This window comes from Oryzias latipes, chromosome 7, assembly GCF_002234675.1.
Source record: "Oryzias latipes chromosome 7, ASM223467v1".
Taxonomy (NCBI): Eukaryota; Metazoa; Chordata; class Actinopteri; order Beloniformes; family Adrianichthyidae; genus Oryzias; species Oryzias latipes.
The window spans coordinates 2190252-2205810 of NC_019865.2; the positions used below are offsets into that span (position 1 = coordinate 2190252).

The 15559-nt window shown below is 41.9% G+C and overlaps 1 protein-coding gene across 3 annotated transcripts in view; it reads left to right on the plus strand.

Moving 5' to 3' along the window:
* The first annotated feature begins 4407 nt into the window (after positions 1–4407).
* hdac7 (histone deacetylase 7) overlaps positions 4408–15559 on the plus strand; it is a 58771-nt gene continuing 47619 nt past the window's right edge. For 2 of the 3 annotated variants that reach the window (XM_020704415.2, XM_011476706.3), the window contains exon 1: positions 4408–5140. The gene's annotated coding sequence lies outside the window, so the exon portion shown is untranslated. The remainder of the gene's footprint in view (positions 5141–15559) is intronic. The other variant, XM_011476705.3, reaches the window with a different exon arrangement.

A 15559-nucleotide genomic window follows, 5' to 3' on the forward strand; every position in this document is an offset into this window, starting at 1 on the left:
TCAACTCAACTCAACTCAACTTTATTTATATAGCACTTTCATACAACAGTAGTTGAGACAAAGTGCTGAACACAACAGTAAAAAAGATTAAAACATGTTACGGCGGGGAAAACACAGAGGGAGATAAAACTATAGAAAAACAGTAAACAGTTAGAAAAACAGTGGTCTTCATATTGGGTTAAAAGCCAGAGCATAAAAATGGGTTTTTAAACGGGTTTTAAAAATGGACAGTGAAGGGGCTTCTCTAATGGCCAGCGGCAAAGTATTCCACAGCTTTGGAGCGGCTACAGCAAAAGCTCTGTCCCCTCTGAGCTTCCGTCTGGACCTCGGTACCTCTAAAAGCATCTGATCAGCTGATCTGAGGCACCGTGCCGGCGAATAGGGAGTGAGAAGCTCAGAGAGGTACAGCGGGGCAAGACCGTGTAAAGATTTAAAAACAAGCAGAAGAATCTTAAAATGAATTCTAAAATGCACAGGCAGCCAGTGAAGCGATGCTAGGATCGGCGTGATGTGGTCTCTTTTGCGTGCTCCAACCATAAGACGAGCAGCTGCATTTTGAACACGTTGGAGACGCAAGAGAGACGACTGGCTGAGTCCAAGATAAAGAGAGTTGCAGTAATCCAGCCGGGACGTGATGAAAGCATGGATTACTGTTTCAAAGTGTGCAGGTGTTAAAAAAGGTTTTACCTTAGCAAGTTGGCGAAGGCTTAAAAAGCTTAACTTCACTACAGAGCTTATCTGTTGGTCCATCCTAAAATTACTGTCCAATTTAACACCCAAGTTAGAAACAGTTGATTTTAAGAAACACATGACGCTGTGCAAAAAACACTAGCAAAAAACAGATCTGAATGGTTTCTAGTGTCTTTAGTATTTGAGGTCCCACAATGATTTATTTTCAAAGTGTTCTTCACGGTCTTCTAGTCATGATTTTGGCATTTTTAGGTAAAAATCTAAAAACCTGTGTCTTTTTCTAGGACATCGTTTCAGCAGCGCGGCAGGAGTTTATCAGGGATTTGCATCTGAGTTGTGAGATTGTTATTGCAGAGCAACTCTGTCCCTCTCCTCCCCCTTGCTGAGAGCTCTCTGTTTACAGCACCTCACACCTCCAGCCTAACATTACCGCTGCAACCAAATAAAATGTTCATTCATTCATCTAACCCGTTTTGTCCCTTTCAGGATCACAGGGCTGCTGGAGCCTATCTCGTGGGCGAAGGCGGGTGACACCCTGGACAGGTCGCCAGTCTGTCGCAGGGCCACAAACGCACACCCATGCACACACACATTCACACCTAGGGGCAATAGGGGAGAGTTGCTGTAGATTTCCTCTAACAGTCAAATCTTTTGCTCTAAATCCACTAGTTTAGAGGTTTCTTTTCTTTTTTTGTGGGATGAGAAGACGATTATTTTGCCTCTCATGTCTGCTTTCCCGGCTTTAAAGGCATGAGGAAATTCCTGGTGATCATTATTTTTATTAACATGAGGACCATTCTTTAGCAAAAAAGTGGATAAAGTTAAGGTCACTTAGCAACGATGTATTGAACTGCCAGTCCGTAATGAAGACGGTGATGTTTTGTTTTTTAGTCAGGGAAACCGGAGCGCGGTCACTGATAGTAATGGGGTGGATCTGTGGTTCTGTATGCTCAACAAAGAGCTGTTGACCAAGAAATAATCTAGCCTGGAGTATGATTGATGAACTGTGGGAAAAAAAGTATGAGCTCTCTTTGTGGGGGGAACGAGGTATCATTCCTAATCCAAGCTTAAAGTGTCTGATAAGAGGACTCTGTTGACCTGCATTCTAGCAGCATTTTAAAACACTATGGACATATCTAGAGACTCGTTTTTTATATTCACGTGTATTTGTGAATATGTACTGTTGCTAGTACACACAGTTGCATACAGAATGTATTTTTATGGGTTACTAAAATAAGAATAATGCACACACATATTGCAAAGTTACACAAACACAAGCAGACACAAATGACAAATGAAGAATTACACAAACACAAACCCAGAGAGTCTATTTTCTCTCCACAAGGATGTCAGAAAGTGACCACATCTTAAATGAAACTTGGTCTTCAGTCTTCAATGCTGGTTCTTTCCGAAACATGAAATCTTGGCGACAGACAAGCGGCACGTTTAGGGTGCACCCAGCCTTCACCCAACTGTGAGTGGGATAGGCTCCAGCAACACTGTGACCCTGAAAGGGATTATGGGATCTGAAATGGATGGATGGATGTAGAGAAACGGAGAAGTGGAAGGAAACAGGGAACAACGTGAACATCTTTAAAGGATTTTGAAGCCAGACTGAGAGAACTTGAGGTCAACTCCTTTAAATGTAACTGTTTTTATAATTGAATGTAATTGTATGTGTTGTCAATGTCTGTAACTTTTTGCTGCCTCTTGGCCAGGACTCCCTTGTAAAAGAGGTTTTTAATCTCAATGGGACTTTCCTGGTTAAATAAAGGTTAAATAAAAAAAAAGTAAAAAAACACTCGTGAAGGTGAGTCTTCAAGTGTAAAATGTTGAAAAAAAGAAACATCTTGTTTCTCTTTCGGCTTTTTCCCATCAGGGGTCGCCACAGCGAACGAGTCGCATGGTAAACTTGGCAATGTTTTACGCCGGATGCCCTTCCTGACGCAACCCTCTCAAAGCAACCGGGCTTGGGACCGGCACAGAAGTAGAGAAGGGAACAGGGAGCAGCCCGGAGTCGAACCCTGGTTTCACGGACGGAAGGCGCAGAAATATACTTTTCCTAAAAGTATATTTCCTCAGATTGTCCACTTTCTTTGGGAAGGTTTGTCCAGGTGGATTCAGCTGAGAACAAACATTTAGATTAGATTTATTTTGAAATACATGTTGTGTATATGGACGAATCTAGGAAAGTCCAAATGTTAAACCTACTGAGGATGTGCTGGAGACGACAATGGTCACTTAAAAATAGTTAAAATTAGAAGACAAAGGAGGCCAATTCAGGGTGAATGTATTGAAATAAAACTCATGAATCAGCAACTGAACACAGTTGAACTCTTTTAGAAACTACAAGGTACCATTTTGCATTTGGAATGGGTTTGATCATGTTTATTTTAATTTAAAAAAGCATTTTTTTACGTTTCTTCCTTCAAAAAGTTTCTTTTTTTTTTGTCTTTTCTATCTTTTGCGCGGAGAATTGAGTGTCCAGAAATGTTACTCAAGTAAAAGTAATCTTACTTGGGAACAATGTTACTCAAGTGGTAATAAAAAGTAGTCATCCAAATGTTTCCTTGGGAAGAAAAATAAATAAATAAAAAACTACTAAGGTAATTAACAGCTGCACTGATTTCATTTTATCATAAACTTAAGAAATCAGAAAAAAGGCAAAATGGTATTTCCAGATTTAACTTTAAAATAACAAATTGATAGCCAACGTTTAAAAATGAATATTGTTCGTAAAACTGTTATTCAAACAGCCCACAGTTGTATATTACTGATCCTCTGCAAGCAAACAGCAAGGCTAAAATCATTTGCTGACATTATTGTGCATCTCTGCAGAAAAGAGAATAAATGTCACAAACAAAAGAAACTGGACAGAACTATAGTTGATTAAAAGTAGAAAATAGGAAACAAGAGAACCATTTTTCGTTAAAGTTACCCAAGTAACTGAGATAAAGTTGTTTAGTGCCCACCTCTACATCCTGAACAGCTCTCGGGGTCAAAAACGGAGCAGACAGTCATCGCATTGATTATCTACACAGATGTTCACAGAATATCACAGTCGCTTTCTGTTTACTGCCTGTCCTCTCCAACGTCGGCTTCTTCCCTGCGTTCTCAGACCCTCAACACACACAAAAGTCGACGTGTAGTGGAGGAAATCGAATTAACGGGACGTAATGCAGATTCTTGTGGATGCAATCAGTGCAACCTCGGACTGCAGGGTCTTTGTGATCGACTGCAGCCCGGGCTGGAGGGGCAGCCCCCGCCGGGGGAAGCAGGGGGAATGTGGCTTTGTGGGTGGACGCTGGGTGTCCTGTCTCACTGATGTGTATCGCATGGAGCTTGTGTCCCACCCAGAGTATTTTCTACGTCACAAATACAATCTTTTTCTAACTGAATCACAACGATTCCAATAAGGAAATACTCAGAAATGCCATTTTGAGCTGAATTGTCTTCATCTATGTCCTTCATTATCTGGAAAAAATGCCACAGGAATTTGTTAAAAACAGCTTTTTTATCGGAGTGGGTCTTCAGATGCTTTTTTTACTGTGAATCAAACAGATTCTTCTGAAGTAAATATGTTCCCCAATACAAGACCGCTCACTGTTTAATTTCGTTTAAAGTAAAATAAAACCTGTTTTATTAAAGATATAACCGAAAATAGATGCTTTCAAGGTCAACAAAATGTTCATGCTTTATTGTCTGAAAACAAGTTGTTACTTAAAAGTCACGGAAAGTTTGTTTTGCCTGATTGCAAAGTGCAATAAGAATATTTAAAGGTGGAAAGCAGACGAAACTACTTTTGTGTTTTTGCTTTTGTTTGTGTTTCATTTTTAGTCTGTAGCCGCCTCACATCTCCCTGGACTTGGTGTTTTTCTGTGCTGTGGTGAAGCGGGCCGCTGTCTGGGCTGTCATTGTCCGGCGCTGGTTGGTTGTCAGCTGTGTTTTTCGCTCTCTGCTTGTCATTGTTTCTCCCCCGTCTGTTAATTATTTTTGTCCTCCTCCTGATGTAGTGTTTCCTGCTTTTGTCTTTTTTTTTTTTTTCTTTTCCACAGGCTGGCCGTCTCTGGAGCCTCGCCAGTCGCTCCCTCCTACCTTCAAACCCGGCGCTCACATCTCCGCCTGCAGTCTTTTCTCTCCCCCCCGATCTCCCTTCCTCCTCCTGACACTTGAGAGAAAACCCCAGAGTTGGTGATCCGGCGAACTGCCTGCCTGCCTGCCTGCCTGCCGCTGTGTTGGTGCGTGAGGGAGGGAGTCAGGGGTTAATCTCACTCTTTCTGTGCGCTTCAGCCTCTCCCTCTTTTGTTGCGGCCCCTCACTTTCTCAGCACTCGGACACAAGGAACTGATACTGCGCCAGGCAGCGTGTAGTTGGCTCTTGATCTTTGTGGATTGAACATGACTGATGGGATCGTGTGACCAACGCCTTCTGCCTACAGGAAGAAGAGCTGGTAAGGCTTTCCTATCTATGGATGTGGAAGTTGCATCCTGTGCTTTTTTATTTTGTACCTTACGGTGTGATGAGGAGAAGAGTTACATTTCTCGTTTTGGGGCTGCCTCTCATCCTTCTCTTCCTCCAGTAACTGGAGTTAGTGAGCGGCTTCCTCGTGTTGTTGTGCGCCCTGCCTGGGGTCTCTCTGCAGGGCTCCAGGGCGCTCCCACGCTCTCCCAAACAGAGGGAAAAGGAAGGAAAAACGGCGATAAGCCTTTCAAACGGCGCAGGACAAACACGCTGGCTGAAGCCACGCTTCCTCGCTGCAGCATCACGCAAACTTTTGACTGCTTTTCTTTGGTGGCTGCGTTTGGTTGTGTGGACAATAGCCCCCCCCCATTTTCCTTTACGGTGGAAGGGAGGTTGAGGTGGTGAGAAAATTGGAAACAGAGCCACCCACCGTGGAAGTGAGTCAGCCCAGTTCAGTGGTGTGTGTGTTGACTTTGGAAATGGCATAGGGGGGGTCAGAGGTCATAAAAGGAGGGGGGAAAAAAAAGAAAAGTTCATTTTTGTTCATATTCTCAAATGAATGCCTAACAACAAGCGTTGAAGGAAAGAAGGGAAGATGGACAGAAAGGAGGGGAGGAGAGCTGGAGGCCAGAGGCTGTTTATAGAGGGAGGGAGCGGCTTGTGTCCATCCGGGACAATCCCATGTGCTGAAAGCCTCCCCACCCTGATCTCAAACATCTTTTCTCCCTTTATTTTTACTTCAGTCTTTTCCATCCAGTCTTTTTTTGTTCTACGCCTCAACAAAACCGGCATTTTTTGGGGCAAAACATGTGTGTTTTTTTCTTCTTGCTGCCATCTATGTTGGTTAAATGTGCACTTCATGTCTCTGCTCACTCGTGTCGTCATGACACCACCTTCAAAAATGTGTACTATGACCTTAGAAGCTAATAAAGCTGCAACTGAGTTCCTCCAAAGTTCTGCAGGTGAGCTAAGGAGTCCACAAGTTGGAGGAGCTGCTGTCTGTTTGCTGCAGTGCCAGAAAAAAACAGGTTTAGTTACTTTTGAAGTGTGAGACGTCATTCTACAGACAACTAAATGCTCTAAAAGTCCCACTCCCGTCATCTGTTGAATTATTTTCAAAGCGTTCCCAGTGGTCTTTCAATTATGACGATGCCGTTTTTTTAGGACAAAGTCTCTGCAGAGCGGCAGGAGATCATTAGAAAGTCATTTAATGACGCAGAACAACCCCCCCCCCCCTTCCCGGGGCTCTCCTTTTACACCCTCTCCCGTTAGTTTACGGCCCCTCACACCCCTAATCTAAGATTACCAGTGCAACAAAAATGGCGAGCAACATTGGAGCTGTCCGGTTTGGATCAAGATTCCAGCTCATACCAGGAAAACAAAGACGTTCATGGATCTATGTGTCTGCAGGTGGATGCATCAGAAAAGGGCGGAGCATGGAGCTTGTGGCCCCGCCCAGTGTATTTGCTACGTCACAACAATTTTTTTTTTGTCTGCTTTTGGTGGACAACAATGTAATTTTCTGTATATATGTCCTTCATCATCAAATATGCCACAACAAACATGTTTAAAAGACCATTTTCACCTGAGTGGATCTTCAAACTCTGGCACAAAAGGAGGCAAAAACAGAGATCAGGTCCTCATCTCACTTCCATCACTGACTTGCTTACCGGTACTTTTTTTTTTTTGCCACAAATGAACGCAACTCGTTGGTGGACAAAGTTCTCTGAACTTGTCCCTCATTGTCCAGCCTGCTTAACCTCCCTCCAGCTCCTCTTCCTCCTGCTCTTCCTCTTCCCCGCCTTCCTCCCTCTGCTCTGCTCTTGTACCCAGCGATAAGGGGACATCGACAGTAGCACTTCCCCTCGCCACGCAGAGCAGGAAGTGCTGATTTCCCTGGACAAACTCTGCTCTCCGTCCACTGGGAACCCAACGTGCACACGTTTAAAAGGACAGCAGTGAAAAGGGTGCACGGGCTCAGAGGAGCACGTGTTGAGAGTGACCTGCGTGCTCACAATGCCTCCTGTATGGTTTGGCGCTGCAGCTGTGCACACCGAGCGTTCGTGGGAAAGCACCTGGGAAGCAGCCCGCCTGCTGTTTCTGACCTCAGACGTGGCTCACAGGTCAAAAGGATGATTGGATAATTATTTCTCTAATCACAGTGCATGTTTTGTTGTCGCCCTTTTGCGATTATCAAGGCCAGGGGTGGCGCTGCTGAGCTAAAAACAACACAAACAACCATTCATCAGCTAATGGATTCCAGTTTACAGCTTGGGGCGGGCTGAGTGAAAGAGGCTGATATTCAGGGAAAGTGCAGAAATGGAGAAATCAGACAAAAAACATTTGGTTTTGGATTCTGATTGATAAGTCAACACATGTGTCTGGGATGAAACATTCAAAATGAACAGATCTGCTGTGAGAAAACAATTTTTTTTTCATTTTATCTTTGAAGAAAACAAAGATGAGAACAAACCCACCTGTGATTGAAGATGAAGACACCACAGCAGGTCTTTTAAAGATTCGGGGCGATTAGAAACACCGAAGATGTGAGTCGGAGCTGCGGCTGGGTCAGAGGTCAAGAGGGGTGAAAGGGTCAAAATGGGCCCAGCGGCTCTACGTGGAACAGGATATCCTGCGAGGAGAAACTCATCTGTCTCCCGTTCTCGTTTTCATTCGGTTCCTGGAATTCCCACAGAGGGCACCGAGGAGAGGAGAGGTGTAACCTTTCACTGAAGCCCCAGAGAAGTTCATCTGTCTTCAGTGACAGGCAGGAGACATGGAGGGTCCGGGCCCTCCCCTCATTTGAACAGAAAACGGTGAAAATTGGAGGTTTGTTCTTCCACTCGTCAAAGGTCAGCAGCCAAGACAAATTTACCGTCTGCGTTTGCCCGACCGCATCTTATCTTAGCGAGTGTGTGAAAACCGTGAATGATTCCCTCTTCCACAGAAATGATCAGAGTTCAGCCTGATATCTGTGACCAAACCCTGTGAAAGCAGAAAATTCAATCCAGAGCCTCTCCTGTCTTTTCTTTCTTTATTCATTTTGTCTACTCTCCTTTCACTCTTTTGCCGGTTATGAGATTCCTTACTCATATCTGGGGAGATGGAGTCAGGAAAAAAACCCATCATACTTTAGACAGACCCGCTTCATCTTCTCTTAAAAACAACACTAAACATAAAAAATGAATGCCGACTGAAGTGAAAAACTTTTCTAAATTCAACAAACTTTCGTCAGAATCTGTGGTTGTAATTTAAAACAACAAGAACATTTCAATTATATACATAATTACAGACACTTGCCTACTTTAGAGCTTGATTTTTATTTTATTTTATGCAAATTTCTTTTAAGTTCCAATATAATATTCTATAAAATCATCCTCAAAGACTCATAATTGGACGTTTTTCATCTTGAATTAAGTTTTTTTTTGCATTCAGAGAGCAGTATTGTTCTGAAACGACCTATTTTACATTTAAATAATTCACTTTTCTCTGTAAAACGTTTGTCTCAATCTATCACCCTTTAGTATAACATTTGCAACTGTAGTAAAATGTAGATAAACAAACAAACAAAAAATTAAAAAGAAATAGTTGAATATTGATCTGTGTAAATATCAGAATAATTATTACCAAAAAAAGAAACAATAGTTTCTTCAAAACAATTTAAGGTTAAAAGAGCCAAAGTTAGCCAAAGGCTAGTTTTCATCTGTCCACGAGATTAAAAAGTATAAATACATAAAATGCAAACATTTACTATACAAATAGATCAAATACGACATCACAATATTTAATCATGGCAACAAAACTGGCTTTTCAAGTCAAGTCAAAGTCAAAGTCGGCTTTATTGTCAAATGATGAACTTAATGAGGTTGGAGCTTGATGTCGGGGTGCTGTCCTGAGTCAGCAGAATGAAGAGAAGGGGGCTCAGCACACATCCTTGGGGGACCCCTGTGTTCACTGTGATGGTGTTGGGGGTGTTGTCGCCGACACAAACTGCCAGAAGGTCCAGCGGTCAGTTGCCCAGGGAGGTGTTAAGTCCTAGCTGATGGCCGTTGTGGGTGTTGATAAACCACCATTTAATGTTTCCTTCCACTTTCTGTTGTAATCTCAACTTTCCAACTTGGAGTTACATTTTCTTTCATAGAAGTTGTAGTTCTGGCAGAACATCATCCACCATGGCTGAGAATAGTTCAAACATTTCAGTAAATGCCTCAAATGTGATGGCAAAACCATCAAAAGTCTTAAAAGAATCGTAATTATGACTCAGCCATAGCTGTGTTTAGAAATAACAGATTATTAAGTTTGAAGTTTGGAGTTTTTGGGCTCAGAATGAGCTCCGGTCGTTTTCCTGACCCGCAGCCTTTTGCTCATAAAGAGGCAAATTCAAAAACCAGTCTCAGACTTTCCGTTTTGGTCTTGGAGAAAACCAGGTTATCACTGATCCATGAGCAACACAAACACACGTGTCCTGTTTTAAGGATTTCTTTTTAAAAAGGTGCCCTAACTTTACACATAGAAGTCCTTCAGTGCTGGATTGTTTCTTCAACTTCTGTCCATCATGTCCCAACGAGCTTCTGGATTTATCGTTACCCATCAGGCCCAAAAACAGTTGACCCATTCTACAAAGTGTTTTTGAATAAAACAAGGATCAAATTACAATAAATAAATGTATTTTTAGACCAATACTAAAGCAGAATTACAGAATTATGAGCATCGATTTGGAGGTAAACACAAAACGCTCCATGTTTGTTCAAAAAGCCACCGCTGGACGTCTGTTCTTCTAACACTCAGGAGGAATTAGAGCTGAAGAATTAGAACAAAAGACACAAGAAAAAGTGCATTTTCCCTAAACGTCGGCTTGAAATTTGTCTCTGCTGTCCTCCTAAAACCCTGTTTCTTGTTAAGAAGATGTTTCAGTCAACTTTCCGGATTAAATATCAGGAGTGTTTTGATCTGTCCCTAAAGGTCTCTTATGACAAGAACTTAAATGATTCTTGTTGAAAGAGAGGCTGACAAAATGACCTCCCACATCTTGTTGCGTCTAACAAACCTGCAAGAACTTTGAGTTTGTGTTTGTTTTGCAGTTTCCAGGCGTTTGACTCCACAGTGCTGTTAGTCACGAGGCTTCTGGCTTAAAAATTCAATACCCATTATGGATGTAAGGCACTTTGGACTTCCTCAAATGTTGCACTGGGGTGTGAAACATGTGTTTTACTTTCATTTATCCTGAATATTTATATTTAATTTTCAGTGATTGCGTCCTTTTCCAAGATCTGCTTGCTTGCTTCCTGGAAAACATAAATAAAGTTGCCAGAGAAGCTCTGCCAGCGTTTGCTGCTTATTTAACAAAGGCTGCAACTGCATTTGTTTGGAAAATCTCCCCTGCAGGATGACAGCTTTCTAAAACTGTCCAGTAAACACTCTACTTGTGAGTCCATGTGACTTTGTTTATAGGCGCTGCTTCACTTGAAGTTTAATTGAGCATCTCGGGTCCAAACAAGCCGGCGCTGTTGCCACCCCGGTTCCGACCAAAGCCAGATATCTGCTGGTGTGACGGTGAAAAGGCCAATAAAGGGATTTGCACGCACACAGATGAACATTTTGTGTTCTACCTCTGTTTATGTGGGAGAAAAAACCCCGCCATGTCAGAGTTTATGCAGATAGTTCCAGCGGCTCAAAGGTGTCCAGCTTTCCTCGGCCAGGATCAACAGGCTGAGAGCAGCTCCATGTGTGCATCATTTTCAAATGTGGTCTTTGCCATCTGTGGATTCTCTTAGAGAAATAGACAAGCTGCTAATGTTTCCCTTTTGTCAAATGCTCCAAATTCCCCCTTTGTTCATCACAAAAGTACTCATGAGTCTCCCTGAAGACAGAATCACGTTTCCTCTCACACATCCACCCTGGTGGATGATGGGTGATATTTTCCGTATGGGAACGTTAACTCTGGTTTATCATTACCTGAGTGAGAGCGATAGCAGCAAACAAAAATGAGTGAGCTGCAGGAAAAAAAAAAGAAAGACTGAGGATTGAAAGTGAGAGATGGGGAGCGAGCGTGGAGCTATTTTGGGCCCGTCTGGGTATTTCCTACACATACGCTCACGCTCCTTCGGCTTGTTTTTGTTCAGACTGGTGGGAGTGATGAGGGAGAGCTTTAATTGGGTTTAGTGGGCAGAATTCGTTTTTTTTTTTTCATTAGTTTGTTATCAGGATGCTTCTTTAAAGATTCACTCGGAGTAAAGTGTTGTTTTTTGTGTTTTTTAACGTGTTATTGTGGCATTTTTCTGACGATGGAGGACTTTTTTTTTTTCTTAATTAAACTAAAATTACATTTATGAGTATTTCTTCAAAATCATTGTGAATCAGGAGTAGATGAAGAAAAATACCTCTTGAAAAAGATTGTGGAAAACACGCTGGGTGGGGCCAAAGTCTCCCTGCTCCGCTCCATTCTGATGCATCCACCTGCAGACAAATAGATCCATGAAGATCCTTGTTTTCCTTGTCCGAGCTGGAATCTGGATCCAAACTGTACGGATGGATAGCTACGATATTGCTCGCCGTTTGAGTTGACTGTGAGGGGCTGTAAGCTAGCAGGAGAGCGTGTAAACTGAGTTATGGGTGATAGGAAAGGGAGGGTTGGGGCTGCTCCATGCCAACAACTCAAGACGTGACTTTCCAATGAACTCCAGCCGCTTTGCAGAAACTATGTCCTAAAAAAACCCCACAGTTTTTACTTTTTTGGCTAAAAATGGCATATCATGATTAAAAGACCACTTTGAACATAATCAGGAGATGAGCGGAGTGGGATTTTAATGTTATTTAGTCCTTTTATGTTATTTATTAGGGTGAAACTGTTGGTGCAGTTGTGGTTTCTGTGATTTTAAAAGTCCAAAACAGTCAAATGTTTCTGCTCTCATATTTTGAACATTTCTCATAATCTGTATGCTTGACCTTTTTTTCTGCAGAATTACCTGTGAAGTAACTGTGTGTCCTGTAACCGTGTAAGCCACTGGAAATTTAAAAAAAAAAAGACAAGTCTTGGTCCTCTTTCCGCTCTAACAGTGTTCAGTGATGACTGCACACATGACACAGTTGCTCTGCTGTGGAAAAGGTCTGTCAGCGATCCATTGTGTGTCTGTGGACCGAGGCCTTCGGGGTGCTTCATCTTTTCACACAGAGTCCCACACCGAGCGGAGGGTTCGAACACGCTCGAAAGAATGCACAGTCTGCACGGGAATGTGTGACTGTTTCTGGTTTTCATTTCTGACTGCTCTGTGGGTGTTGTTTGTGTGTTCAAATTTAGAAGGGGCCAGGCTGACTGAACTCTATGTATGACTTTCTTCCTTAAAAGAAAAAAAGTCATTCAAGCTACGTAAAGCAAGAGCAACCGTCACTGATTCTGTAAAACAATAAGGAGTTTTCCCACCTGATCTGTTAGAAACTCCTCATGCAAAGCAGAAGAAATGACAAAAGCAGGATTCTGACATTTACGTCTCGGCCTGGAGACAATTTTCTTCCGTTTTTAAAGACTTGTTTCTTTTTAAGATTTTTTTTCTGTTTAAGTGAAACAGAAAATATATATATATATTGAGATTTAAGATGAATTCACTTGTAGAAATAGTCTTGGCTTTGGTGAATAATTGATGTAAAACAGATGAGGTTATCTGTTTTCTTTGATATTTTCTTGGTTTCTGAAAGGCTCATATTAAATGATTATTTGTCTGTCCGCGCAGTGATTACAAGCTTCCAGGTATTTCTGGGTTCGTCAGTGAAGATTCTCATTCAGGTCTTTTGTTCTTCAGAGGAGAATGGACTTAAAAGGTTCATCCCGCCCCCTCTTCCCATCCCTGTTCCTGAGCTGACCCGGGAGCTTGTGGTCAGCTCACGCTTGTGGTAACGTCTAGTTACCCCGAAGAATATTTTTGTTTTTTGACATTCTGGAATTATTATTGCTTGTTTTTCTTGGGTGTCATTGCGTTTGAAAGTCTTTGGCACAGTTTCTTCCTGTCGTGCTGCTGTCGGATGATGAGAGAGAACCTGCAGATTTGCCTCCTACGTTAATTAGGGTCTAATTTTTCTCAAATTCAAGAGTGTTGTGAAGTAAAAAGATCAGCGTATGTGATAAATCAGACTTTGACAAAAAAAGGGTCTTTCTTTTCCATTTTAAAGGCAAAATGTCACTGAAATTCACTGAAACATCTTGATTATTCCCAAAACCTTTGGACAAATATTCTGTGGACTGATGAGACAGAAGATGAACATTCTGGGAGGATGCTGTCCTGTCCCATCTGGGCTCAAACTAACAGACTTTCAGGACTCTTTCAGAAATAATAAAAAAGAAAAAATCCCAGAAATTGTTTTTCCTGAAATAAGGCAAAAAAATAAATAAATAAAAAATCAAACTTTTTTGCAGCCTTGAAATTTCCTGCTCTGACATTCCCATCATGCACTTCAAAAACTGCACCCTCTCCCTGGTGTCGTAGCACAAACACGTGTTCAGACGTCAAACGTACGTGCAGGCGGCTTGTCGATTTTATTTACAACAAAAAAGCACACGTTTTTTCTTCTTTTTTTTTCAATATTTTTTTCTGCTTTTGTTTCTGTGTTTATTCCACTCATGAAACTTATAATAGCTCCTTTCCTCAGCGTGCCCCCACCCTCCTTACATTATTCATCATTCCATCCCTTTTTTCTGCTCTCCGATCTTTCTGCTTTTCCTCCTCCCTGTCCTCCTGTTTCTCCCCCTCTCCTCTGCTCCTTCCTTTTTCTTCTTGCAGCATTCTTCACATTCTTCTTGGCTTCTTGAGGGGAAGGGCCCCGCTGGCAGACCCAGGCAAAACATTATTACAACGCTCTCAGCTTCACTCTCTGCTTCTCTCCTCGTCTTCTTCGCTTCTGTTAGATACAAACTTCTCTGCTTCTGTCCTAAAGCTTCATTTCTTCTGTTTCTTTGTTTTTTAATGACACATACAGAGTAGATAAAGCATGAAAGTCTCTCCCAGCAAAAAAACAAAAACCTTTCTTGCTCGTCTGGACTCTATCCTTCAAACTCTGACATTGGTCTCATTGAGAACTTTTCATCAGTTTTGCACCTTTTTTTTTCCTGAGTGCAATCACTTCTTTGTCAGTTTTTGTAGCAGAAGCACATTTTTGGAGGTGGGCGGAAGCTTTTGTAGCACAGCTGACCACATCCTGCCCGGTGGAGTTCTGATAAAAAGCACTAGTACGTCATTTCAGTCTAATTTACATCTGAATGATGACTGATTTTTTTTCTGAAAAAAGGATTTTGTTCACAGCGTTTTTTTGTTGTTGTTTTTTTTCACTCAAGCTGTGATTTACAGTACTTATCAAAAAAGAATGTTGTTGAAGGAATCCAAAAAAAAGGGATAAGATACGTTTTGTGAAAGGAAAAGAGGTTTGTGTGTGTGAGAGCAGCTGACCAGGGCTGGGCTGTGTGTATACATGATTGTATTCCTCTGTCCCTGTGGGTGGCTGCCTGCTGCTCTGCTTTTCTGTCAAGCTGCGGTTTTGTTATTTTCGGCTTGAAACCGGATGTGATTCAGACTGCATGGTAGATTGTGTAATTGAATGGACTAACCACACTCACTCACACACACACACATGTCACACATTTCTGCTGAGGCCCAAGAACACATGAGGCTCTCTTGTAAAGTGATGTGTGGCTCTGAACGCCCACACACTGAGGGTTTCTGGGAACGGTGCTGGGTTCCCCCAATCAAAGCCTCTCTGCGAAGCGGACGACAGAGCAGCATCAGCGGTAGACAGACGTGCACTTCTTGGTTTCATTATTGGTCTGAAACATCAGTTGTTGATCCGCCTGAGATCGGAAAAAAGGATAAAACGCACTCAGAGCTCTGTGGAAACTGAAGGACGGTTAGATGAGAGGGGAGGGGAACGCTGCAAGTGCAGCTGAAACCTGCAATAAATGTCAGTTTCTCGCTGACAGAAAATGAATAAAAAACTGATTTAGGATGAAGTCACATCCTCACTAAAGCATCAGTTTGTTACACTGCAAAAAGAAGGCAGCCTAAAAACAGGAAAAAGAAGTAAATCACTAGAAAGTAGTCAAATTAACAAGAAATTAAAGAGAAATCGTATTATAAATATTAAAAGCCAGGAAAAAAAAGCTAAATATAGAAAATAAGCTAAAAAGAGCTAACAGCTCAATAGAATTACATAAAATTGACAGTCATACAGCCCAATAATTCTGTGGTTTGCTAGTTTTAAACAAATGGTTTGTATTTTTTGAGTTTTGTTAACCTCATTTTATTTCACTTGGATTAGAATGACAAAAAAATAGTGCAATAAGTGGAAATGACTCATTTTAGAAAAAAATGTGAACAACATCTTAGTACAAGTTGGTCCATCTTAAGAAATCCTCAACTAGCACTTA